Raw genomic sequence first — 25,011 nt, forward strand, 5'->3', positions numbered from 1 at the left:
GGTGTGCACTGTGACACTGTTGCTACACTTGCGGTTGCCCGCGGCAACGTGTTGCTGAGTGTGCATGCGGTGGCAGTGTCTCGGCCTTCTGGGTGATTGCCGTGACATGGTTGCCAATCATGTTGTTGCCTGCGGCAACGTGTAACTTTCTATGCTTGTGTGTGCACTTCCCCTTTAAGTGGCTTCCTTCCCTTGTCTGGTGTTGGAAGGGTTAACTCCCTTCGTAGTGTTTTGTTAACACTGGGTTTAGGTGTGGGTGGGTGTGGCTGCTTGGGCTATTTAGCTTCTGCTGGATGCCTGAAGCTGTGGGGTACTCCAGCCATGGTGTATGCTGGAGCTATCCTCCTGGTCTTCATATTCCATCTGTCCGGTGAGGGCCACCCTTGTGGTCATTGATGTTCTTATGGTGTCTCACGTTTATTGCAAACGCTTGTGGCTACTTTCACACCTGCGTTAGGTGCGAATCCGTCTGGTATCTGCACAGACGGATCCGCACCTATAAGCAAAGCGCTTGTATCCTTTTTTGTTCATGATAATTCAAATGGATCTGTTTTTACTTACACTGAAAGTCAATGGGAGGCGGATCAGTTTTCAATTGCACCATATTGGTGTCAGTGAAAACGGATCCATCCCCATTGACTACATTGTAAGTCCAGGCCGGATCCGTTTGACTCCGCATCGTCAGGCGGACATCAAAACGCTGCAAGCAGCGTTTTGGGTGTCCGCCTCTGGAGCGGAATAGAGGCTGAACGGAGGCAAACTGATGCATTCTGAACGGATCCTTATCCAGTTCAGAATGCATTGGGGCCTAAACCGATCCCTGAACGGATCTCACAAACTGAGACCCAGAACGCCTGTGTGAAAGTAGCCTAAGGCAAAGGGGTCAGGAACATACAACCTGGAGTGTGGACAGTTGGTTCTGGAGAATCATGAAGGCTGTTAAGAAACAATCTAACATGCAGATCAGGGTGAGTACATTTAGTATATGTAATACATGGCCCCAATACAACAGGAGCCCTGAAACGGATCTCACAAGCGGACCCAGAAACGCTAGTGTGAAAGTAGCCTTAAAAGGTCATTGGTACTTCATGATGAAAACTGTAAAAAAAAGTTATTAAATCTCCCCTCAGTCACCTTTTTTCCAAACTGAAATAAACCTAATTTTGATAATTTTTTAGATACTGGAGTCCACCCATTCCAGTTATTACCTTAGTTGCCCTTCTCTGAGACCCTCTCCAGCTCTGCTGTGTCTGCCTTGTCACACAGTACTCTCATGTGTGGTCTGACTAGTGATTTGTAAAGTGGCGAGAACTATGTTCGCATCATGAGCATCTAAGACCCTTTTGATGCAATCCATATCTTATTGGCCTGACGCTGGTTACTACAGTTAAGTTTATTGTCAACTTAAAATTCCAATTCCATGTGAGTGTTGGCTACTTTCATGCTTGAGTAGTTGTTTTTTTTATCGGCAGAGGATCTCAATACCGGAAAAAAATGTTTCCGCTGCGGTTTTGTGTGCTGTCATAAAAAATGGAAAAAAACAGATCCGGCACTGAAAACAATGTAAGTCAATGGTGACGGATCTATTTGTTTAGAGCCAAAAAAAACGGATCCATCAACCACCAATTATGGTACTTTATAAGTATGTAATGGTACTTTAGTGCTCTCGGTACCAGACTTTTTTCTTTTTCTTTTGACCAAATGTATGTAATGGTGACATGTATTATTCCTTCCCATTGTGCATAACCTTACATTTGTCAGTGTTAAACCTCATCTGCCTCTTCTCTGCCAAGCCTCCAATTTAGCCAGATCCCTCTGTAGCAGTATACTGTCAGCTTTTCCGTGTTAATTACTTTACAACAGTTTAGTGTCATATGCAAAAATTTATATTTTACTGTGCAAGGCCTTCTACAAAATCATTAAGAAATATATTGAAGAAAATAGGGGCCCAATGCTGACTCCTGTGGTACCCCAGCTAGTGATAGTGAGCAAATCTGAGTGTGTACCGTTTAATAACCACCTCTGTTTTCTATCACTGAGCCTGTTACTTACCCATATACACACATTTTCCCAGTGTGTTCGCCAGCAGGGTTGAATTTAACTCTATTTCACGTCAGCTAGGGTTTACTATTGCTGTAGTTATGTAGTGTGGTAATTGCACCATCTAGCGGTGTTAAAAATGTACTACACTTGTTTTTCTGTTATTATGTATTGTGGGACTGTAATGCATCCTGGAAAGAGAAGCCCAGTCTCCAGGTTACAGGACATCAGCAGTGCTGTCTCCTGCCATATCTCCTTTTCAAACCCCACATCCTTGTGCGAGCATATCTGTTTTAACCACAAATGTATTCACATCAAATACTCCTGTTTTGCCAATAAACAAGTTAGACTACAGAAAACAGTCCTCTTATTTGGAAGACAGGATGGTTTATACTGAATGGTCAGACTGCACACTGTGTGAACGTGTATGTGTCACGGATGTTGTAGGGGAGAACACCAAAAGACAACAAGACGGAAGGGAAAAGGACACTAGGCCTCACGCTTAAAAAAAAAAAAAAAAAAAAAAAAAAAAAGGTCAAAAAGTAGGGGGGGTAGGAATGTAAGCAGTTATACAGTGTAAAATTACTATGTAGTCTTTTTACTATCATTATTAGATGTATTCCCTGCCTTATTGCCCATCTTTGGAGTACCCCAGAAATGACAGGTGTATGGGGTTTGCCGATGTTTATTTTATTTTCTTTGTATTATTAAAATATAATACAAAGAAAAGAAAAATAAACATCGGCAAACCCCCATCACACCTGTCATTTCTGGGGGTACTCCAAAGATGGGCAATAAGGCAGGGAATACATCTATAATGATAGTAAAAAGACTACATAGTAATTTACACTGTATAACTGCTTACATTCCTACCCCCTACTTTTGACCTTTTTTTTTTTTTTTATATTATTATTATTTTCTTTATCTTAATGCCCAGCTTTAGCATTTATTGGGATCATCAATTATCCCTTATATACTAGTTGCCAATCATTTAATACTCCTCCTGCCAACCTCCCGTACCATTCTGAATACAAAACAAAATAAACCACCATACTTTACACTACCGCTGCCGCTCCTGACATAAAAGCAGGAGTATGAGATCCATTCATCCGAAAAACATCCTACAATATGGTCATTCCCGACCACTTCACCCCTGTCATCTCCCCATGTAGACTAGAATATAACAACATATCTGCTGTATAAGAAAAAAGTAACATAGTGTACTAGCAAATAGGTCTGTATTGAATGAAAGTCTAGAAGACGGGTTCACCGATGTCTAGCACACACGCCCACCGCCCGCCCCCTCCCCATTCTCCACCTTCACCTCTGTGGGCTTTTACACGCCTTTTTTGTGTTTAAATAATCGCTACATGTGAATGCCTCTTTATGCTGTATATCGTCCTGATGAAGGGGGCTCTCCGCCCCTGAAACGCGTAGACTGAAAATAAAAAGTATTGTATTTATCAATACCTACCTGTTATCTGATTCCTGCTGACAGCGCCACCAAAAAAGGTTCAGTATTTTTTCCTCCTTCTGCACGGATAACTCTACCCGACGAATGCTTCACAAGTACGGGCTGGAACCTAGGCAGCAGCGCAGGCACCCCACGCATGCCGATCGGGCAAATCGGCACAAGCTTCTAATGGTGTTGTGACTTCTTCACAACACAATCTGGTAGAGTTTCTACATATCTCCTATCCATTTACTGTACAACACCACACATGAGGTGCTGCATCCTGTCTCTCTTTTATCTATCCAGAGAAGGAGTGATGGGGTGGAGTAAAACTAAATACGGCAAGGTAAAGGTCACATGATGACATGAACAGGAGGTGTGGACATACAAGCAACACACAGACAAAGTGAAACCAAAGGATGCTGTCAGATCACTAATGAGCAGAAAATCTTTCAGATCTTCTCAAACCTGTCACCGGTGTGACCGTACCCCCCCCTTCTACGGGTGACCTGCGGGCACCCAGGACCAACCTGATCAGGATGAGCTCTGTGGAATGCTCTCACCAGACGACTAGCATTAACATCGGTCGCTGGAACCCACATCCTCTCCTCTGGTCCGTACCCTCTCCAATGAACGAGATACTGGAGGGATCTCCGGAGAACTCGGGAGTCTAGCAGTCCTGCTGATCTGAAATTCAAAGTTGCCGTCCACCATGACAGGAGCGGGAGGCAAGGCGGACGACTCAACAGGTTCAACACAGTTTCTTTAACAACGATTTATGAAATACGTTATGGATTTTTAAGTGTCCTGCGGAAGTTCAAGACGGAAGGCTACAGGGTTAACAATGCAGTGATCTTATATGGACCAATAAATCTTGGGCCCAACTTCCAAGAAGGTACCTTAAGTTTAATGTTTCTTGTAGACAGCCACACAGAATCCACCCACTCTCAGGTTCCGGACCACTCATACGTCTCCTGTCAGCCGCACGCTTATACTGTTGCCCATCTTTTACAGGTTATTTTGGATTTTCCGCCCAAATAGAAGACAAAGAAGAGGAAAATCGTTCCTCCTCAGGAATGCCAGAATTATGAGCACCAGAAAATTTACCAAACTGTGGATGGAACCCATATGCCCCAAAAAACGTCGACTTATCAGTGGATTCCGGTATACGGTTTATTTATAGCAAACTCAGCTAACGACAAAAATGAAGACGACTCTTCCTCATTCTCTGAAACAAAACATCTCAAGTAAGTCTCCAGATTCTGGATTAGTGCGCTCCGTCTGTCCGTTCGACTGAGGATGAAAGCCGAAGAGAAGGACAATTGTACACCCAGACGAGTACAGAACGCTTCCCAGAATCTGGAAACAAACTTGAGTCCCTCTATCGGACACCACATCAGAGGGAATGCCATGTAGATTCACGATGTTGTCGACAAACACCTGCGCAAGAGTTTTAGCATTGGGTAGACTAGGTAATGCAATAAAGTGTGCCATTTTACTAAAAGAATCGACAACCACCAAAATCACGTTTTTTCCTGAAGAATTCGGTAAATCTGCGATAAAATCCATGGACAAATGGGTCCAAGGTCTGGATGGGATGGGCAATTGAAGCAGAGATCCGGAAGGCCGAGTATGTGTCACCTTAGCATGTGCACAGGTACCACAGGCTGACACATAGTCCTCAATACACTTACGCAACCCCGGCCACCAGAATCTGCGAGAGATGAGATCGATAGTCGATCTGCTCCCAGGGTGCCCAGCAAGCACCGTAAAGTGATGTTCCTCGAACACCTTGTGACGTAATTCGGGGGGAACAAACAATTTCCCCTGAGGACAAGAGTTCGGAGCATCCTCCTGTGCCTCCAACACCCTGGCCTCGAGATCAGGATAAAGAACGTAAAAAACTACCCCTTCAGATAAAATGGGACTAGGGTCATTAGACTCACCCCCCCAGGAAAGCTACGTGACAAAGCATCCGCCTTGACGTTCTTAACCCAGGGGCGGTAAGTGACGATGAAGTTAAATCTGGTGAAAAACAATGACCATCTGGCCTGCCTTGGGTTCAGTCGCTTAGCCGACTCCAAGTAGGCCAGATTCTTGTGATCCGTAATTACCGTAATAGGATGAATTTGCTCCTTCTAACCAATGCCGCCATTCCTCGAACGCCAACTTAATGGCCAGCAATTCCCTATTCCCCACATCATAATTCCTTCAGCAGTCGAAAGTTTTTTAGAGAAAAATGCACATGCGCGCCATTTACTGGGTGAAGGACCCTGCGACAATATTGCTCCTATCCCAACCTCGGACGCGTCAACCTCAACAATAAATGGCTGAGACACGTCCGGTTGCACCAGAATAGGGGCCGAAGCAAAACATTCTTTCACAGCAGAAAAGGCCTGTAATGCCGCATCAGTCCAGACAGAAATATCAGCACCTTTCCTAGTCATGTCTGTTAAAGGTTTAACCACCGATGAATAGTTCAAGATAAATTTACGGTAGTAGTTGGTAAACCCCAAAAACCGCATAAGCGCTTTTAGATTTTCGGGTCGATCCCAGTCCAACACGGCACGGACCTTCTCGGGATCCATACGAAAACCTGAGCATGAGAGCAGGTAACCCAGAAATTGCACTTCCTGTACAGCAAATACACACTTTTCCATCTTAGCATACAACTTATTCTCTCTTTGGATCTGTGACACCTGTTTCACATGATCCTGATGAGTCTCCATATTAGGCGAATAAATTAGTATGTCATCAAGGTATACCACGACAAACCTCCCCACCAGATGATGAAAGATGTCATTGACAAAGTGTTGAAAAACCGCAGGAGCATTGGTTAACCCAAAGGGCATGACCAGGTTTTCAAAATGACCCTCAGGGGTATTAAAAGCGGTCTTCCACTCATCCCCTCCTTGATCCTTACCAGATTATATGCCCCCCTCAGATCCAATTTAGAGAACACCTTGGCACCAGCAATCTGACTAAACAAATCTGGAATCAAAGGAAGGGGGTAAGGATCACGGACGGTAATACGATTTGAGCTCACGGAAGTCCAGACATGGTCTCGCGGTACCATCCTTTTTCTTTACAAAGAAAAATCCAGCAGCCACTGGGGACTTGGATGGTCTAATATGTCCCTTTGCCAAAATCTGGGCAATTTAGCTCCGGGAATAAGATTGACAGGACAGTCATACTCCCGGTGCGGAGGCAACTCCTGATTACCATTCTCAGAAAACACATCAGAAAATTCAGAAATGAACGAGGGTACAGTTTTAGTGGTAAACCATAGAGAACGATAAATTAAGACAGTTGTCCATGCAAAAAATCACTCCACTCAAGAATCTGTCTCGCCTGCCAATCGATGTTAGGGTTATGTTTGCTTAACCATGGTAAGCCCAACACCAACGGAGCAGGCAGACCCTCCAACACATAACAGGAGATAGATTCCTGATGCAAATCACCCACTCTTAAATGAATGTCATTCACTACCTGCGACAGGCTTTTTGGGCAAGACAGACATACTATTTCTCGAATGCATTAGTAGTCAACCCGTGAATGCGTACAAACTGTCATCAATCAAGTTAACTCCTGCCCCACTGACGATAAAAGCTTCGATTTTCACAGTTTTGGACTATAGCGCCACCTGGGCTCACAGGAGAAAACGGGTACTACCAGTAAAAGACAAAAGTAGGTTTTCTTGCTGCCCACCCACACTTCCAATAGTAAGTTAGGGATTAAAGTTTTTTTTTCTTTGGTTTACACCTTGATGCTGCAAGTACGGACAAATATTCACAAAATGTCCCTTCTTGCCACAACAAAAGCAGACTCCTTTCACATGACCCAAGCTTTTGCCAGTAGTTCCAGGAGTAGCTCCTCCTAACTGCATAGGCTCACCACAAGGCACAACCACCCGAGTCTCTCCACCATAAGTGTCAAAGGAAGCAGTACCCTTATTGGACAGTACGTTCTGAAGGTGAGGACCCCTAGATCTCTCCCTCAGGCGTCTATCAAGACGTACAGCAAAGGGACATAGCTGCTTCCAATGACTCAGGATTTTCATGAAAAGCCAATGCGTCCTGCTGTCTCTCAGAGAGACCCTGGCAGAATTGGCTACGGAGAGCAGAATCGTTCCACTCTGTATCCGTAGCCCATCTTCTAAATTCAGAGCAAAAGGTCTCCGCAGAACGTTTCCCTGCCGCAAACCCCGAAACTTGGTCTCGGCCTGAGAGATCTGATCCGGGTCATCATAGATTAGACCCAAGGCTCTAAAGAATTCATCCACCGACCGGAGGACGGTGATCCGGTCGGCAGAGAAAAAGCCCAAGATTGTGCGTCCTCTTTAAGTAATGAAATAATCATACCCACACGTTGACACTCATCACCAGAAGAGTATGGGCGAAGCCTAAAGTATAATTTACATGACTCCCTGAACTGGATGAAATTGTCACCACCCCCGGAAAACCTGTCCAGGAAAGCCACCTTCGGTTCAGGGCAGGCCTGAAACCCACCACCGAACCAGCAGCCTCTGGGCTCTGAATTTGCAAAACCATCGCACGGAGGTCTTCTACCTCCAAAGTCAGATTCTGCAGCTGTTCGACCAGTGCAGTCATAGCATCCATAGCTGCACAGATCAGAATAAAAAATCGCGGTATTGGCTCTGGATAATGTCACGGATGTTGTAGGGGAGAACACCAAAGACAACAAGATGGAAGGGAAAAGACACTAGGCCTCTCCGCTAGGGAAGGAAAAGGTCACCACCTATGAAACCCTGCTCCTGGCCCTAACTCCTATCCGTATGGGCACCTCTTGATGTAGAGATCCCATACACAGGAACCTAGAAAACCCTAGTGGCCCTCAGATGCCCTAGACTTATGACAGGGCAGAGGCAACCCGCTCCTTCCCTGGTCAAGGAACCAGCGTCTCACTGAGCCCTAGTAAACAACAGAGGGGGGGGGAGGAATACAAAACACAACAAGCGGAACACTTAACTTCTAAGGATGATGGATGTTGATGATCAGGACTTCAACTAGAACCACACTCCAGCTCTTCCAACACCAAATTAAGCTATCCAGAGCAAGGAGTGATGGGTGGAGTCAAACTAAATTGGGGGAAGGTAAAGGTCACATGATCCACACCTGAACAGGAAGTGTGGACATACAAGCAACACACAGAAAAAGTGAAACCAAAGGATGCTGTCAGATCACTAATGAGCAGATAATCTTTCAGATTTTCTCAAACCTGTCACCGATGTGACAGTATGAAGACAGAACAGTAAAACAGAAGCTTGTCACCAGCGATTGTGGATCTGACTACACGGAGCCGCCATCACACACACGTCCTGCGTACAAGATTGCAGAGGTTGCCATACAGTCACAAGAAGGGGAGAGTGCAGCCCCCCAGCAAGTGCAGCACGATCCAGACCACGATCCAGGCCGTTTCTACATAGAGTCCGCACAGAGACATTAAGCAGCCATCAAAAGGCACACAATGTCCGCTAGCCAGGTATCATCATACAGGACCAGGTCATGAGCAAGCTGCTCTAGCAAGTCCTCAGTAAAAGAAAAGGTTGCTCTCGCCCATGCAGAAGCTGAGGCTGCAAAAGTAAGGTCTTCCTTTGCTGCAAAAGAGATGCAACTAAAGCTAAGGCAAGCAGATCAAGAAACAGAAAAAGCATGCGTGCAAGCTTCAATGGAAAAGGAGAGAGCATGCCTACAAGCGTCATTGGAAGAACTTGCCACAGAGAAAGAAGCGGCCAAAGCAGAGTACCTGGAAGCCTTGGCATTCCCCAAATCCGAGAAACACAGCTTAGTACTTGGGCCAGACCTACAGTCGTGGCCAAAAGTTTTGAGAATGACACAAATATTAGTTTTCACAAAGTTTGCTGCTAAACTGCTTTTAGATCTTTGTTTCAGTTGTTTCTGTGATGTAGTGAAATATAATGCACTTCATACGTTTCAAAGGCTTTTATCGACAATTACATGACATTTATGCAAAGAGTCAGTATTTGCAGTGTTCGCCCTTCTTTTTCAGGACCTCTGCAATTCGACTGGGGCATGCTCTCAATCAACTTCTGGGACAATTCCTGACTGATAGCAACCCATTCTTTCATAATCACTTCTTGGAGTTTGTCAGAATTAGTGGGTTTTTGTTTGTCCACCCGCCTCTTGAGGATTGACCACAAGTTCTCATGGGATTAAGATCTGGGGAGTTTCCAGGCCATGGACCCAAAATGTCAACGTTTTGGTCCCGAGCTACTTGGGTTATCACTTTTGCCTTATGGCACGGTGCTCCATCGTGCTGGAAAATGCATTGTTCTTCACCAAATTGTTTTTGGATTGTTGGAAGAAGTTGCTGTTGGAGGGTGTTTTGGTACCATTCTTTATTCATGGCTGTGTTTTTTGGGCAAAATTCTGAGTGAGCCCACTCCCTTGGATGAGAAGCAACCCCACACAAGTTATTTTTCATGGCAAAGCAGACTATGCAATTCATCTGATCACTCTTCATAACTTTCTGGAATATATGCAAATTGCTATTATAAAACTTAAGCAGCAACTTTTCCATTTCCAATATTTATGTAATTCTCAAAACTTTTGGCCACGACTATAGATAACCAAAATCCAGCACAGCACGTCTCAGAATATGTCCATCAGCATCCCAAGACAGATGACAACTATGATCCAGTATATCAACCAGCTTATACAGAGTGCCAAAGATCCTACCTTGAACCACAGTACCTCAAGCAGGAAGGTATGCGACAAGGCACTGCTGACCACAACTACCACCCTACAAAACAAAAGCTACAACCTTCACTTCGACTTAAAGGGACACCCTTCGCGTCAGAACGGCTCTAAGCCAGAAACCCCTAAAAGGTATGGTGATACACCACACATGAAGCATAACAACAACACATCGGGTGGTATTGGCGCTAACCAGGCCGCCATGGACTGCGCTAAGTTCTTTGCTAAACGGGAGCTGATCGCCCCCGAGAACTACAGGGCATGGCGAACCTCCTTCCAGAATGCCATAAGAGACTTAGATCTTCCTATAGTGAGGAGTTAGCTCTCTTGGTAAAGTGGCTTGGAAGCGAGTCTGCTGAACACGCCAAAAGAATCAGAGACATTAACATAAACTAGCCGGGCAAAGCTAAAAGATGGTGTGGGAAAGGACTTGATGAGCGATACGGGTCAATAGAAGCTATAGAAAATGCTTTATTTAAGAGAATGATAATTTTCCCAGAATAGTGAGACACCAGAAGCTCAGGGAACTCGGCTACTTGTTATAGAGGTACAAGGTTGCTCAAGGAGATCTGCCAGGGCTAGCATTCCTGGACACCACCAGAGGTCTCAACCCGATTGTCCAAAAACTCCTTAAAACCTACAGGAGAAGTAGATCGCGCATGGTTTTCATTATAAACAGGTTCATAATATACATAATTCCCTCCTTTGTGGTGTTTTAGACTTTGTTACTCAACAGCAAGGATCAGAAACAATCCCAGTTTGACTTACATTGTCATGTCCCACTCCCCCTGGTGTCAAACCTCATAAAACACCAGTGCAGTCCACAAACTAAACGTTGCCTCCACAGGTTCTCCTACAAGTCGTTTAAGTCTTCTCAAGAAGAGAACAAACTCATAGATCTTACCAAAGAATGCCCCCTGCACAAGAAACCACATTCTCTATTAAAATCTAGAGCCTACAGGGAAAAGTCTTTAGAGGACCACAAAGAATTCCTCAGAGAAAACCACATCTGCTTCAGGTGCTGCGCTACAACTTCACTCTTCGCCAGGAACTGTAAGGTCAGTGGTGACATGCACAAAATGCGGTAACATAGAACACAACACGGCTTTAACACACCCTTAACCACCCTCTCAGGTATCATCCCAAACAGAGGAGCATGACCGAAAGCAGATAGACACTGACATAGATACCCAAGTAGTCACTTCTCACTGTACAGAGATCTGTAAAGGACTTGCAGAAGGGAAGCCCTGCTCAAAAATCTGCCTTGTCAGAGTTTACCCGGCCAGTGACCGGGGTAAGGCGATCAAGGTATATGCAATCTAAGATGATCAAAGCAATAGGTCTTTAGCTAAATCCACCTTCTTTGACACCTTCAACATCGTAGGGCCCAGTTCTCCCTACTCCTTAAGGACATGTGCAGGTACCGTTGAGACGGCGGGGGAGGAAAGCAACTGGGTACAAGGTAGATTCCATAGATGGGTCAGACCTGCTTGGAACTGCCAACCATACTGGAGTGGCAATCATATACCTGACAACCGGTCTGAGATACCAACACCAGAGGTAGCGGCATATCACCCCCACCTGAGGACAATAGCTCACCTGATACCGTAACTGGACCCAGAAGCCCCGATAGTCTTACTCCTTGGAAGAGACATACTACGAGTTCACAAGGTTAGAGGACTGATTAATGGTCCCCAAAATGCTCCATACGCCCAGAGACTTGACCTAGTATGGGTCATCATAGGAGACGTCTGTCTAGGAGAAGCACACAAGCTCAGTCAACAGTATGCTCACCAACACACTTAAAATGGATGTCCTTCCCTATTCCAGCCATGTCACAGTAGTTTTCCTAATAAAAGAATTGCCACACAGAGCTCTTGTGCTTGTCCTTTCGCAGATACCACCTACAATGGTGAGCAAGATCACTTAGGGTGCACAGTCTTCCACAGGACAAGAGAAGACAACAGGGTCACAATGTCCATAGGAAGACAGGCTGTTCTTGAGATCATGGATCAAGAATAGTAAAAGTCAAAAAGAAGGGTCGCACCTTTACCGTTTAAACCCCGGAGACAACGCTTACCTAACAACAAAGAACTTGTCTACAGTCTATTCATCTCCCTCAAGCACAAACTTCAGAGGACACCAGAGACGAGAGAACATTTCTTTACCTTCATGGAGAGAATATTCCAGAACAACCATGCCAGAAATGGCACCCATGCGCCAAGACTCCAAAGTGTTGGTACTTACCCATATTCGTTGTGTATCATCCTAAAAACCAGGGCAGATACGAGTAGTATTCGACTCGAGCGCCAGGTGCGAAGGCGTCTCGCTAAATGATGTCTTACTGTCTGGTCCATACCTCAATAACAGACTTCTAGAGGTACTTCTACGCTTCCGCAGAGATTCCATAGCATTTATGGCCGACATACAACAGATGTTTCCACTGCTTCCTTGTCAAGCAACAACGACCCCAATGAGGACATTGTAGAGTACCGAAGAGAGTGTGCATCTTTGGAAACAGTCCTTCCCCTGCAGTCGCGACTCGCTATCTATGGTCTCAGACATCCAGCCCGAGAGGGTGAAACAAAGTATGGGTCAGATGTCAGATCCTTTGTGGAAAAAGATTTCTACGTGGACGACTGCTTGAAATCCACACCCACGAACGAGACCGCAATCAGTCTCCTGAAAAGGGCTAAAGATATGCTCGCTTTATCTAATCTGAGGTTGCACAAAATAACCTCCAACAGCCGTGAGTTAATGGAAGCCTTCTCACCCCAAGACCATTCAAGTGATCTAAAGGACTTGGATCTTAGCACAGACTCCCTTCCTATGCAGCGGAGCTTCGGTTTGCTCTGGGATTTAAAGGCAGACACATTCACCTTCCAACAGCTTAAACAGCTTATATTATCCTCTGGGATTCGTAGTGCCTGTTACCATCCAAGGCAAAATGATGCTAAGGGAATTCACCACAGAGACATCTGATTGGGATGATCCGCTTACCACGGAGAAAAAGGACCTGTGGACAGGTTAGAAGAAGTATCTCGAAGCTTTGACCAGCCTTCATGTGGCATGACCCTATTCTTCCGTGCCATCTACTGAAGTCAAGATTCAAAGACTGTATATCTTCTGCAATGCGTCAGTCAAGGCAATTGCAGCCATAGTATACCTACAGACCATTGATGTCAAAGAACAATGCCATATAGGATTTGTCTTGAGCCGGACGAAACTGGCGACACTCCGCGAATACACGATTCCCAGACTTGATCTGCTGTGCTTGCAGTGAGTTGGCTGAACTTATAACATCAGGAATGAACCTGAAATCGAGGAAGTCGAGTTTTACCACGGACAGCAAGGTAGTCCTAGGATATATTTGCAATTGTCTGCAATTGGGTGCTAAGAATCAGGAGATCCACTTGTCCTAAACAGTGGTACTACGTACCCATACAGCATAGTCCTGCGGACCACACATCGCACCAAGCCACCTTAAAGACACAACATGGTTTACAGGTACTGCATTCCTGTACCGTTCAAAGTCTTGCAACATCGGATCCGACACATTCAAATTGTTAGACCCAGATGCCGATGAAGAAATACGACCTGAAGTATCTGTTCTACGTAAAGTGACTTCGGACCACCAACTCAAATCCCATCGTTTTGTCAGGCTCTCCACCTGAATGTTGCTCTTTTGTGCTATATCCTGTGTAGTCCATACAGCTCAGACATTACCTGTGAGCCGCCAGAAGCCCTGCAAAGGTTGGCATCACTGCAAACATACCTTTACCGCTCCTAATCTGGAAAGGTCCAAGAACATAATAATTCGCACTGTACAACGTGAATGTCATGCAAAGAAATAGACTACCTCAGCAAATCCAAACAGTCTCCAACGATAGCGCTTTGGAAAAGCTTGATCCCATCATTAACCAAAATAGGGTTGCTAAGAGAGAAGGACCCAAGAGTGGCGTCTGTTGACTCTAGACGGGGAGTGTTCTGCCCAGCAGGGTTTGAATTTAATTCTATTTCACGTCAGCTAGGGTTTACTATTGCTGCAGTTATTAGTGTGGTAATGGCACCATCTAAAAATGTACTACACTTTGTTTTTCTGTTAATAAAGATTATTGTATTGTGGGACTGTAATGCATCCTGGGAAGGAGAAGCCCAGTCTCCAGTCTTCATGTTACAGGACATCAGTGTCAACGCCAGCCCTGGAGAGATCTTAGAAGTTCAGATAGATGGAAGACTCAGGATTCTATTTGACAGATCTCTCTTGTTTTCATTGTTGCTGACAGGTTTCCACCCCTTCGCAGATGCTGCTCATTATAAGTCAGGTGTCTCTTTATATGTTCCGCCTCTCACTTGTTTCCCTGCGGCTAATAGTTCTTCTGTGAGTGCTCTGCTTGTGTGGTAGTTCTCCTGTTCCAGTTGCTTCTCAAGCTAAGTATGTTTCCCTTTCCTGTTGTGTCTGTTCTGACTAGGCCTCAGGGAGACACTAGCTCTTTCAGTTTGGAAGGAGCCGGTTGCCTCTTTTCTGTTCCCTAAGCTGAGGGTTTGGTGCAGTGTTTCAGCAGTCTCAAGTTCCAGTGCATGTGCATTTCTACCTTAAAAAAATGTGCACATGTTGTTAGCAGCTTAGGGAGAGATATTCAGGGATTGCTAGGGGGTGACCTCTTTTCCCTAGGTTTGGGGCTTAGTCTTTTGTTGTTTTGTTGTGGTTCCCTTTGGTTGTCCTTCCTTCCCCGTACTACCCGTGACATTATTAGCCGCCGTATACCGTTAGTGTTTCCCCTGCTCTGTGTTGTCATGGATCCAGTCTCTGCACTGGGGATCGCATCCAGGGGTTGTTGCTGGAGATGGCAAACCTCCGTGAATCTGTTGTAAGGTGTCAGGCGTCTGTCTCTGCCAGTGGGGTCCAGACCTGCTTTGAACCTAAGATCGCCCTCCCGGACCAATTTTCCAGAGGAACTGACAACTTCGTTCGGTTCAGGGAGGCTTGTAAACTTTATTTTCGCTTACGCCCTCACTCCTCTGGTGATGAAAGTCAAAAGGTGGGGGATCGTTATTTCTTTATTGAAAGGTGACGCTCAATCCTGGGCCTTTTCTTTGCCGACTGGATCCCAATCCCTCCGGTCAATGGAGGATTTTTTCAGAGCCCTTGGATTTATTTATGAGGACCCCGATCGAGTTTCTCTGGCTGAATCTATGTTGCGCGACTTGCAACAGGGAAATCGGTCTGCTGAGTCCTATTGCTGTCACCGCCAGCTCTCTGAGAAGGAATGTCAGACGTTCTTTTGTACCTCTTGCATGATGTTCTTTGTTTGGTTTCACTTTGTCATCTCCTTTCCTTCTCCCAGCTGTCACTTATTTACACTAATTGCCTCCCTTTATATTCCCACCCATACTGCCTCACTTTGCGGTTTATACTACTTCCTGGATTTGAAGTGTTCACTGCTGGAGACTTCTGTTACTGCTTGTTCAGATAAGTCCTCTCATGTATTGTGTTTCCTTGCTGGCTTGATTCTAGCTGACCCTGACTACCTCCGTATTAAGTGCAGGGAGCTGGTGGTCGTGTCCCCTCACTATTATAGGGTTTTCAGGTGTCACACAGTCTAGGTACGAGGGCATGCAATCGTCTACCTCTGAGACCCTTGTAGGTGCTAAGCAGTCAGGGTGAGCTCTTAGGGTTTTAAAGGGGTCACCTTTATGCTCCTTAGTTGGGATCAAGCCAGTCGGATGTTTATCCATAACTTCCAGCTATCTGCAACATCATCCGTGACATTATAAACCGCCAATACCGTCTTAAGCATGGATCCGGTTTCAGCCTTGATTGACCGCATGCAAGGTCTTTCACTGGAGGTAGCAGATCTCCGTAAAACTGTGTCTCAGTTTCAGGTGACCGGTTCTGCTTTCGTTCATGGAGTTTGTTCCGAGCCTAAGATCTCGCTTCTGGATACGTTCTCCGGGGGTAGTGAGAATTTTGTTCGCTTTAGAGAGGCAATCAAACTCCATTTTTGCCTACTTCCCCATTCCTCTGGTGATGAGGAGCAGAGGGTGGGGATCATCATCTCGCTGCTCAGGGATAACGCTCAGTCTTGGGCCTTTTCGCTGCCTGTGGGGGCACGGCCCCTCCGATCGGTGGATGAATTTTTTGTAGCCCTGGGGCAGATATATGATGATACGGATTGTATTGCTCTGGCTGAATCTAAACTGTGTCTTTTATGCCAGGGTAAACAGTCCGCAGACATATATTGTTCTGAATTTCGGAGATGGGCAGCTGATACTGGTTGGAACGATGCTGCACTCCGAAGTCAATTTTGCCATGGTCTTTCGGAGGGATTGAAAGATGCATTTGCTTTTCATGAGAGACCTGCCTCGTTGGAGTCTGCCATGTCTCTAGCTGTTCGTATTGACAGGTGTCTTAGAGAGAGAGGAGAAACCACTCCTTCCTTTCATATTCAGTCCATAGACAGTGGGGCGGTCTCATTCAGTGCACAGGGGCCTCAGTCTCTCTCAATACCCTCTAAGCAGGAGGCCATGCAGCTGGGTTTGCTTGCCTCTGATAGTAGAGGATTCAGCTCTCAGAGGAGGGTTTGTTTCTGTTGTGGGGGTATAAATCATTTGGCTAATGTTTGCCCCTCTAGGAGATTCAGGGAGTTTTCTGAGGGTAATAAAGAAACAAACCCCCAAAAAAACTCTAAAAACGTTCCATTTGCTACTATTGGCAAGGTTGATGCGGAAATTGAAGGTTTGCCATTTGCTTGTAGTTCCCGTTTTGTCCTACCTTCCAGGGTGGCGCTAGATAGCAAGAACATTGTTTGTGAGATTTTTGTAGATAGTGGAGCAGCTGTCAATCTCATTGATAATCAATTTGCTATAACACATGGTTTCCAGGTATGCACTTTGGAAAAGGATATACCTGTTTTTGCTATCGATTCCGCTCCACTTTCTCAAAAATCGTTAAAGGGTATAGTTCACCTTATCCGTTTGACTGTGGGTGATGCTCATGTTGAGGATATGTCATGTTTCCTCCTAAGCGGATTACCTACTCCTCTAGTGTTGGGGCTACCCTGGGTCACTAAACATAACCCCACCATTGATTGGCAAACAAGGCAAATAAATGGTTGGAGTGACTTTTGCAGAGAGAATTGCCTCACGGCGTCTCTTTCAGAGGTTTCTACCAAGACTGTACCATCTTTTCTCTCTGAATTTTCGGATGTGTTTTCCAAGAGTGGTGTCCAGGAGCTGCCCCCTCACCGGGAGTACGATTGCCCTATTAATCTCATCCCAGGCGCCAAGCTGCCAAAATCACGTTTATACAATCTCTCCCAATCTGAAAGAGTCGCTATGTGTACTTATATCTCTGAGAGCCTGAGAAAGGGACACATCCGACCCTCGAAGTCACCTGTTGCCGCTGTTTTTTTTTTTTTGTTAAGAAAAAAGATGGTTCTTTAAGACCTTGTCTGGATTTCAGGGAGCTGAACTGTATCACAATTCGTGACCCATATCCGCTTCCTCTGATCCCGGACCTGTTTAACCAGATTAATGGGGCTAAAGTTTTTTATAAGTTGGATTTAAGAGGGGCATACAACCTACTCAGGTCAGGGAAGGGGACGAATGGAAGACGGCCTTCAATACCCCTGAGGGTCATTTCGAGAATTTGGTTATGCCCTTTGGTTTGATGAATGCTCCGGCCGTCATTACCATTTAATGGGGAAATTTGTACTGGTGTATCTAGATGACATTTAGATTTTTTCTCCTGATTTCAAAACTCATAGGGACCACCTACGTCAGGTCTTGCTCATTCTGCGGGAGAATAAATTGTACGCTAAACTGGAAAAATGTATGTTTGCGGTTCCGGAGTTTCAATTTCTTGGTTTTCTTCTCTCCGCTTCTGGTTTTTGCATGGACCCTGAGAAGGTTCGCGCTGTGCTTGATTGGGAGCTTCCTGAGAATCAGAAGGCGCTGATGCGGTTTTTGGGTTTTGCCAATTATTACAGAAAGTTTATTTTGAATTATTCCTCTGTTGTTAAGCCACTCACTGATATGACTAAAAAGGGGGTAGATTTTTCCTCCTTTTCGGTAGATGCGCTTAAGGCCTTTTCTAGTATCAAAGAGAGTTTTGCTTCCGCTCCCATTTTGGTACAACCTGATGTCTCTCTACCTTTTATTGTTGAGGTGGACGCTTCTGAGGTGGGTGTGGGTGCGGTCTTATCTCAGGGTCCCTCTCCTGCCAAATGGCGACCGTGTGCCTTTTTCTTAAGGAAACTCTCCTCCGCAGAGAGAAATTACGATGTGGGAGATAGGGAGTTGTTGGCCATCAAATTAGCTTTTTAAGAATGGCGCCATTGGCTAGAGGGAGACAGACACCCTATTACCGTGTTTACCGACCATAAGAATCTGGCCTACTTGGAATCAGCCAAGTGTCTGAACCCGAGACAGGCCAGATGGTCTTTATTCTTTTCTAGGTTTAATTTTGTTGTCACGTTCCGCCCTGGGGTTAAAAATGTGAAAAATGTGAAGGCTGATGCCCTGTCATGTTGTTTTCCGGGAGGGGGGAACTTTGAAGACCCGGGTCCCATTTTGGCTGAAGGGGTGGTCGTCTCTGCTCTTTATCCTGATTTGGAGGCAGAGGTTCAGGCAGCCCAGCAGAGGCTCCTAATCTTTTTCCTCCTGGGAGGTTGTTTGTGCCTCTCGCTTTACGACACAAGGTTTTTAAGGAGCACCATGATACTGTCCTTGCTGGGCACCCGGGGAGTAGAGCCACAGTGGATCTCATTGCTCGGAGATTCTGGTGGCCGGCTCTTCGTAAGACGGTTAAGGGTTTTGTGGCAGCCTGCAAGACCTGCGCTTGTGCCAAGGTCCATCATTCACGGCCATCGGGTTCTCTCCTCCTGTTACCCATTCCTTCCCGTCCTTGGACACATCTGTCCATGGACTTCATTACAGACCTGCCTCGTTCCTCGGGGAAGACTGTGATTCTGGTAGTAGTGGACTGTTTTAGCAAAATGGCGCATTTCATTCCCTTTCCTGGGTTACCCAATGCTAAGACTCTGGCGCAAGCATTTGTTGATCATTCCTTCAGACATCGTTTCTGATAGGGGCCCACAATTTGTTTCCAGATTCTGGAAGGCCTTCTGTTCTAGCTTGGGGTTTTTTTTGTCGTTCTCTTCTGCTTTTCACCCGCAGTCGAATGGTCAGACCGAATGCGTCAATCAGAATCTGGAGACATATCTGTGCTGTTTTGTGGCAGAGAATCAGCAAGATTGGTGTTCTTTTTTTGTCCCTTGCTGAGTTTGCTTTAAATAACCGTCGCCAGGAGTCCTCTGATAAGTCACCATTTTTTGGTGCATATGGGTTTCATCCGCAGTTTGGGACATTCTCTGGAGAGGGGTCTTCTGGTTTACCTGATGAGGAGAGATTTTCCTCGTCTTTGTCATTTATTTGGCAAAAGATTCAGGGTAATCTGAAGAGGATGAGTGAGAGATATAAGCGTGTGGCGGATAAGAGACGTGTGCCTGGTCCGGACCTGAATGTGGGTGATCTGGTGTGGTTGTCTACAAAGAATATCAAACTGAAGGTTCCCTCCTGGAAGTTGGGTCCTAAGTTTATTGGGCCTTACAAGATCTTGTCCGTCATCAATCCCGTTGCCTTCCGTCTTGATCTTCCTCAGACTTGGAAGATCCATAATGTTTTTCACAGGTCCCTATTAAAACCTTATGTCCAACCCACTGTACCCTCCTCTTTGCCTCCTCCTCCGATTGTTGTTGATGGTAATCTTGAATTTCAGGTCTCTAGGATTGTGGATTCTCGCATTATCTGCGGTTCTCTCCAGTACCTCGTTCATTGGGAGGGTTATGGTCCTGAGGAGAGGATGTGGGTCCCAGTGGCGGACATTAAGGCCACTCGTCTCATCAGGGCTTTCCATAGGTCCCATCCTGAGAAGGTGGGCTCTGAGTGTCCGGAGTCCACCCGTAGAGGGAGGGGTACTGTCACCGCCAGCTCTCTGAGAAGGTCTGGCAGACGTTCTTCTGTACCTCTTGCATGATGTTCTTTGTTTTGGTTTCACTTTGTCATCTCCTTTCCTTCTCCCAGCTGTCACATATTTTCACTAATTGCCTCCCTTTATATTCCCTCCCATACTGCCTCACTTTGCAGTTTATACTACTTCCTGGATTTGAAGTGTTCACTGCTGGAGACTTCTGTTACTGCTTGTTCAGATAAGTCCTTTCATGTATTGTGTCTACTTCCTTGTTTGGTTCTAGGTGACCCTGACTCCCTCCGTATTAAGTGCAGGGAGCCGGTGGTCGTGTCCCCTCACTATTAAAGGGTTTTCAGGTGTCACACAGTCTAGGTACGAGGGCATGCAATCGTCTACCTCTGAGACCCTTGTATGTGCTTAGCAGTCAGGGTGAGCTCTTAGGGTTTTATAGGGGTCACCTTTATGCTCCTTAATTTGGGATCAAGCCAGTCGGATGTTTATCCATAACTTCCAGCTATCTGCAACATCATCCGTGACAATTGCTCTGAATTCAGGAGGTAGGCAACTGATTCTGAATGGAATGACCCTGCTCTCCGGAGTCAGTTCTGTCAGGGGCTATCTGAGAGACTAAAAGATGCCCTAGCACTCCATGAAAATCCTGTTTCATTAGAAGCTGCCATGTCTCTTGCTGTACGAATTGATAGACGTCTGATGGAAAGGTGCAAGACTCATTCCCTCGGGATGTATTGCTTGAAGGGAGGTCGTCCTCTCTGACACTCGAGGTACTGAGACACCTGAGCCCATATTTGGAGGTGAGCCTATGCAATTGGGGATGGGTCTCTTCAGACCCTGGTGATAAGAACTTCAGGGCTAGTAATTTTTTTTTTTGTGGTAAAGGGGGTCATTTTGTTAATGTTTGTCCCTATGTAAAGAGAATAATAAAAAAAAAGAGGAGTTACCAATAAGTTTTGTTCTCTACCTCTTGGCAGAGTAGTTGGGGAATCTGAGAACATGCTCTTGTCTTTTACCGGTAGTACCTGTTTTCTTCTGCCTGCCAGGGTGGCGCTAGATTCAAAAAATATTGATGTGGAGGTATTGTATTTTTGGACAGCGGGTCAGGGGTTAACCTTGTGGATTACCAATTTGTCCTGATGCATGGTTTTAAATCGAATGCACTGGACAAAGAGATCTCGGTGTTCGCTATTGATTCTGCTCCCCTTTTTCTAAAATCTTTGACTCACATAGTAACATAGTAACATAGTACATAAGGCCGAAAAAAGACATTTGTCCATCCAGTTCGGCCTGTTATCCTGCAAGTTGATCCAGAGGAAGGCAAAAAACCCTGTGAGGTAGAAGCCAATTTTCTCCACTTTTGGGGAATAAAAAATTCCTTCCCGACTCCAATCATGCAATCAGAATAACTTCCTGGATCAACGACCCCTCTCTAGTAGCTATAGCCTGTAATATTATTAAGCTCCAGAAATACGTCCAGGCCCCTCTTGAATTCCTTTATTGTACTCACCATCACCACCTCCTCAGGCAGAGAGTTCCATAGTCTCACTGCTCTTACCGTAAAGAATGGTGCAGGAAATCCATTTAAGGGTGGGGGATTCTCATGTTGAGGGTATTTCTTGTTTTATAATGAAGGATCTGCCGGCTCCTCTGGTGCTAGGGTTGCCATGGTTGACCAAACATAATCCTATCATTGATTGGCAAGCGAGACAGATCAAGGGCTGGAGTGATTTCTGAATGGACAACTGTCTCGTCACATCTCTTGCTGGGATATCCACTGAGATGTTACCTCCGTTTCTCTCAGATTTTTCTGATTTGTTCTCTGAGAGTGTTGATCAGGAGTTGCCCCCTCATAGAGAATATGATTGCTCTGTCAATCTGATTCCCGGAGCTAAGTTGCCAAAGTCTCAGTTGTATAACCTTTCTGAACCCAAAAGAGTTGCTATGCGAAAGTATATTACTGAGAATTTGGCAAAGGGACACATCATACCATCTAAGTCACCTATGGCGGCGGGGTTCTTTTTTGTAAAGAAAAAAGATGGGACATTGAGACCGTGTCTAGATTTACGAGAGTTGAATCGCATTACTATCCGTGATCCTTATCCCCTTCCCCGATCCCAGATTTGTTCAACCAGATTGTTGGAGCTAAGGTGTTTTCTAAATTAGACCTAAGAGGGGGCATATAATCTGGTAAGAATCAGAGAGGGGGATGAATGGAAGACAGCTTTTAATACTCCTGTGGGTCATTTTGAGAACTTGGTCATGCCTTTTGGTTTGACCAATGCCCTGGCAGTATTTCAACATTTCATCAATGACACTTTTCATCATTTGGTGGGAAGGTTTGTTGTCGTATACCTAGATGACATATTGATTTACTCGCCCGACATGGAGAGTCATCAGGATCATTTGAGACAAGTCTTGGTGATCCTCCGAGAGAATAAGTTATATGCAAGATAGAAAAATGTGTGTTTGCTGTTCAAGAGATTTCTTTTCTGGGTTACCGTCTTTCCGCTTTGGGCTTCCGCATGGATCCCGAAAAAGTCCATGCGGTCTTGGAATGGGATCTGCCCAAGAATCAGAAAACGCTTATGAGGTTTTTGGGGTTTACCAATTACTACAGAAAATGTATCTTCAATTATTCCACTGTTGCCAAACCTCTGACTGACATGACTAAGAAAGGGGTGGATTTCTCTGGCTGGTCGGAAGAGGCATTACATGCTTTTTCCACTATAAAGAAATGTTTTTCGTCTGCTCCCATTTTGGTGCAGCCTGATGTGTCTCAGCCATTTATTGTTGAGGTGGACGCATCAGAAGTGGGAGTTGGTGCAGTTCTGTCACAGGGTCCTTCTCCTGGCAAATGGCACCCTTTCTGCCGAGAGAAATTATGATGTTGGCAATAGAGAGTTGCTGGCCATTAAGTTGGCCTTTGAGGAATGGTGTCATTGGTTAGAAGGAGCAATTCATCCCATTACTGTATTTACCGATCATAAAAATCTGGCCTATCTGGAGTCGGCTAAACGTTTGAACCCAAGGCAGGCCAGATGGTCTTTGTTTTTTACCAGATTAAATTTCATTGTTACTTTTCGCCCTGGGGTTAAGGTGGATGCCTTGTCGCGTAGCTTCCCTGGCGGTGGTGATACTGAGGATCCTGGTCTGATTTTGGCTGATGGGGTGGTTGTATCCGCACTCTATCCTGAACTGGAGGCGGAGGTGTTGGAAGTTCAGGGAGAGGCACCTGATTCCTGTCCCCCAGGGAGGTTGTTTTGTTCCTTCTGAGCTTTGTCACAAGGTGTTTTTTTTTTTTTTTAACTCGTTTTATTGAAGTTTAACAAGTAAGGCATGTTACATCAGGACAAAGCAGGGATAAATCCCACGCAGGGGATACATTGACATCATAATATAACTCAAGAATCTTGCATCAGGTCTGAAGAGGAATCCCATCTCGATCAGAAATAAGAAACAGTGGAAGTAATGAGGCATTAATCCAGGGCTCGAAATCCACACATTATCATACAGCAGGCATATGGTCGATATCGGCCATAGAATACATACATGCATTGTGCAATGTCAAAGGAGATGAGCACCACTCTCCCCATACCTTGTGAAACTTTTGTGGACATTTTCTGTGAAAAAATTAAAAAATTTCCATACTCACAGCGTGATTGACCAATGATTTCCATTGACCTAGTGTAGGTGCTCTATCAGCCATCCATCTCAGAGCAATGGCTTTTCTAGCAAAGAATAGAGTCTCACTCAAGAAAACCCTGTGGTGATGCCCCCAAACCTCTTCATCTAATATTCCAAGAACACAGCTTTTAGGGCATAACGGCACTGCAGTGGGAACCATAGTTGACAGCACCTCTATTACTGCTTTCCAGAAGCTTTTTAAATATGTGCAATCCCACATGAGATGCCAGAAATCAGCACCATCCTGCAGGCATCTATGGCATCTACAGTCGTGGCCAAAAGTTTTGAGAATGACACAAATATTAGTTTTCACAAAGTTTGCTGCTAAACTGCTTTTAGATCTTTGTTTCAGTTGTTTCTGTGATGTAGTGAAATATAATTACACGCACTTTATACGTTTCAAAGCCTTTTATCGACAATTACATGACATTTATGCAAAGAGTCAGTATTTGCAGTGTTGGCCCTTCTTTTTCAAGACCTCTGCAATTCGACTGGGCATGCTCTCAATCAACTTCTGGGACAATTCCTGACTGATAGCAACCCATTCTTTCATAATCACTTCTTGGAGTTTGTCAGAATTAGTGGGTTTTTGTTTGTCCTCTTGAGGATTGACCACAAGTTCTCAATGGGATTTAGATCTGGGGAGTTTCCAGGGCATGGACCCAAAATGTCAACGTTTTGGTCCCCGAGCCACCTAGTTATCACTTTTGCCTTATGGCACGGTGCTCCATCGTGCTGGAAAATGCATTGTTCTTCACCAAACTGTTGTTGGATTGTTGGAAGAAGTTGCTGTTGGAGGGTGTTTTGGTACCATTCTTTATTCATGGCTGTGTTTTTGGCCAAAATTGTGAGCGAGCCCACTCCCTTGGATGAGAAGCAACCCCACACATGAATGGTCTTGGGATGCTTTAATGTTGGCATGACACAGGACTGATGGTAGCACTCACCTTTTCTTCTCCGGACAAGCTTTTTTCCAGATGCCCCAAACAATCGGAAAGAGGCTTCATCGGAGAATATGACTTTTCCCCAGTCCTCAGCAGTCCATTCACCATACTTTCTGCAGAAGATCAATCTGTCCCTGATGTTTTTTTTGGAGAGAAGTGGCTTCT

At 45.2% G+C, this 25,011-nt stretch overlaps 1 protein-coding gene across 1 annotated transcript in view; it reads right to left on the reverse strand.

Annotated features, from left to right (window-relative positions):
- CTNND2 (catenin delta 2) overlaps nucleotides 1–25,011 on the reverse strand; it is a 1,763,242-nt gene that overhangs the window by 423,832 nt on the left and 1,314,399 nt on the right.

This window comes from Bufo bufo, chromosome 5, assembly GCF_905171765.1.
Source record: "Bufo bufo chromosome 5, aBufBuf1.1, whole genome shotgun sequence".
Taxonomy (NCBI): Eukaryota; Metazoa; Chordata; class Amphibia; order Anura; family Bufonidae; genus Bufo; species Bufo bufo.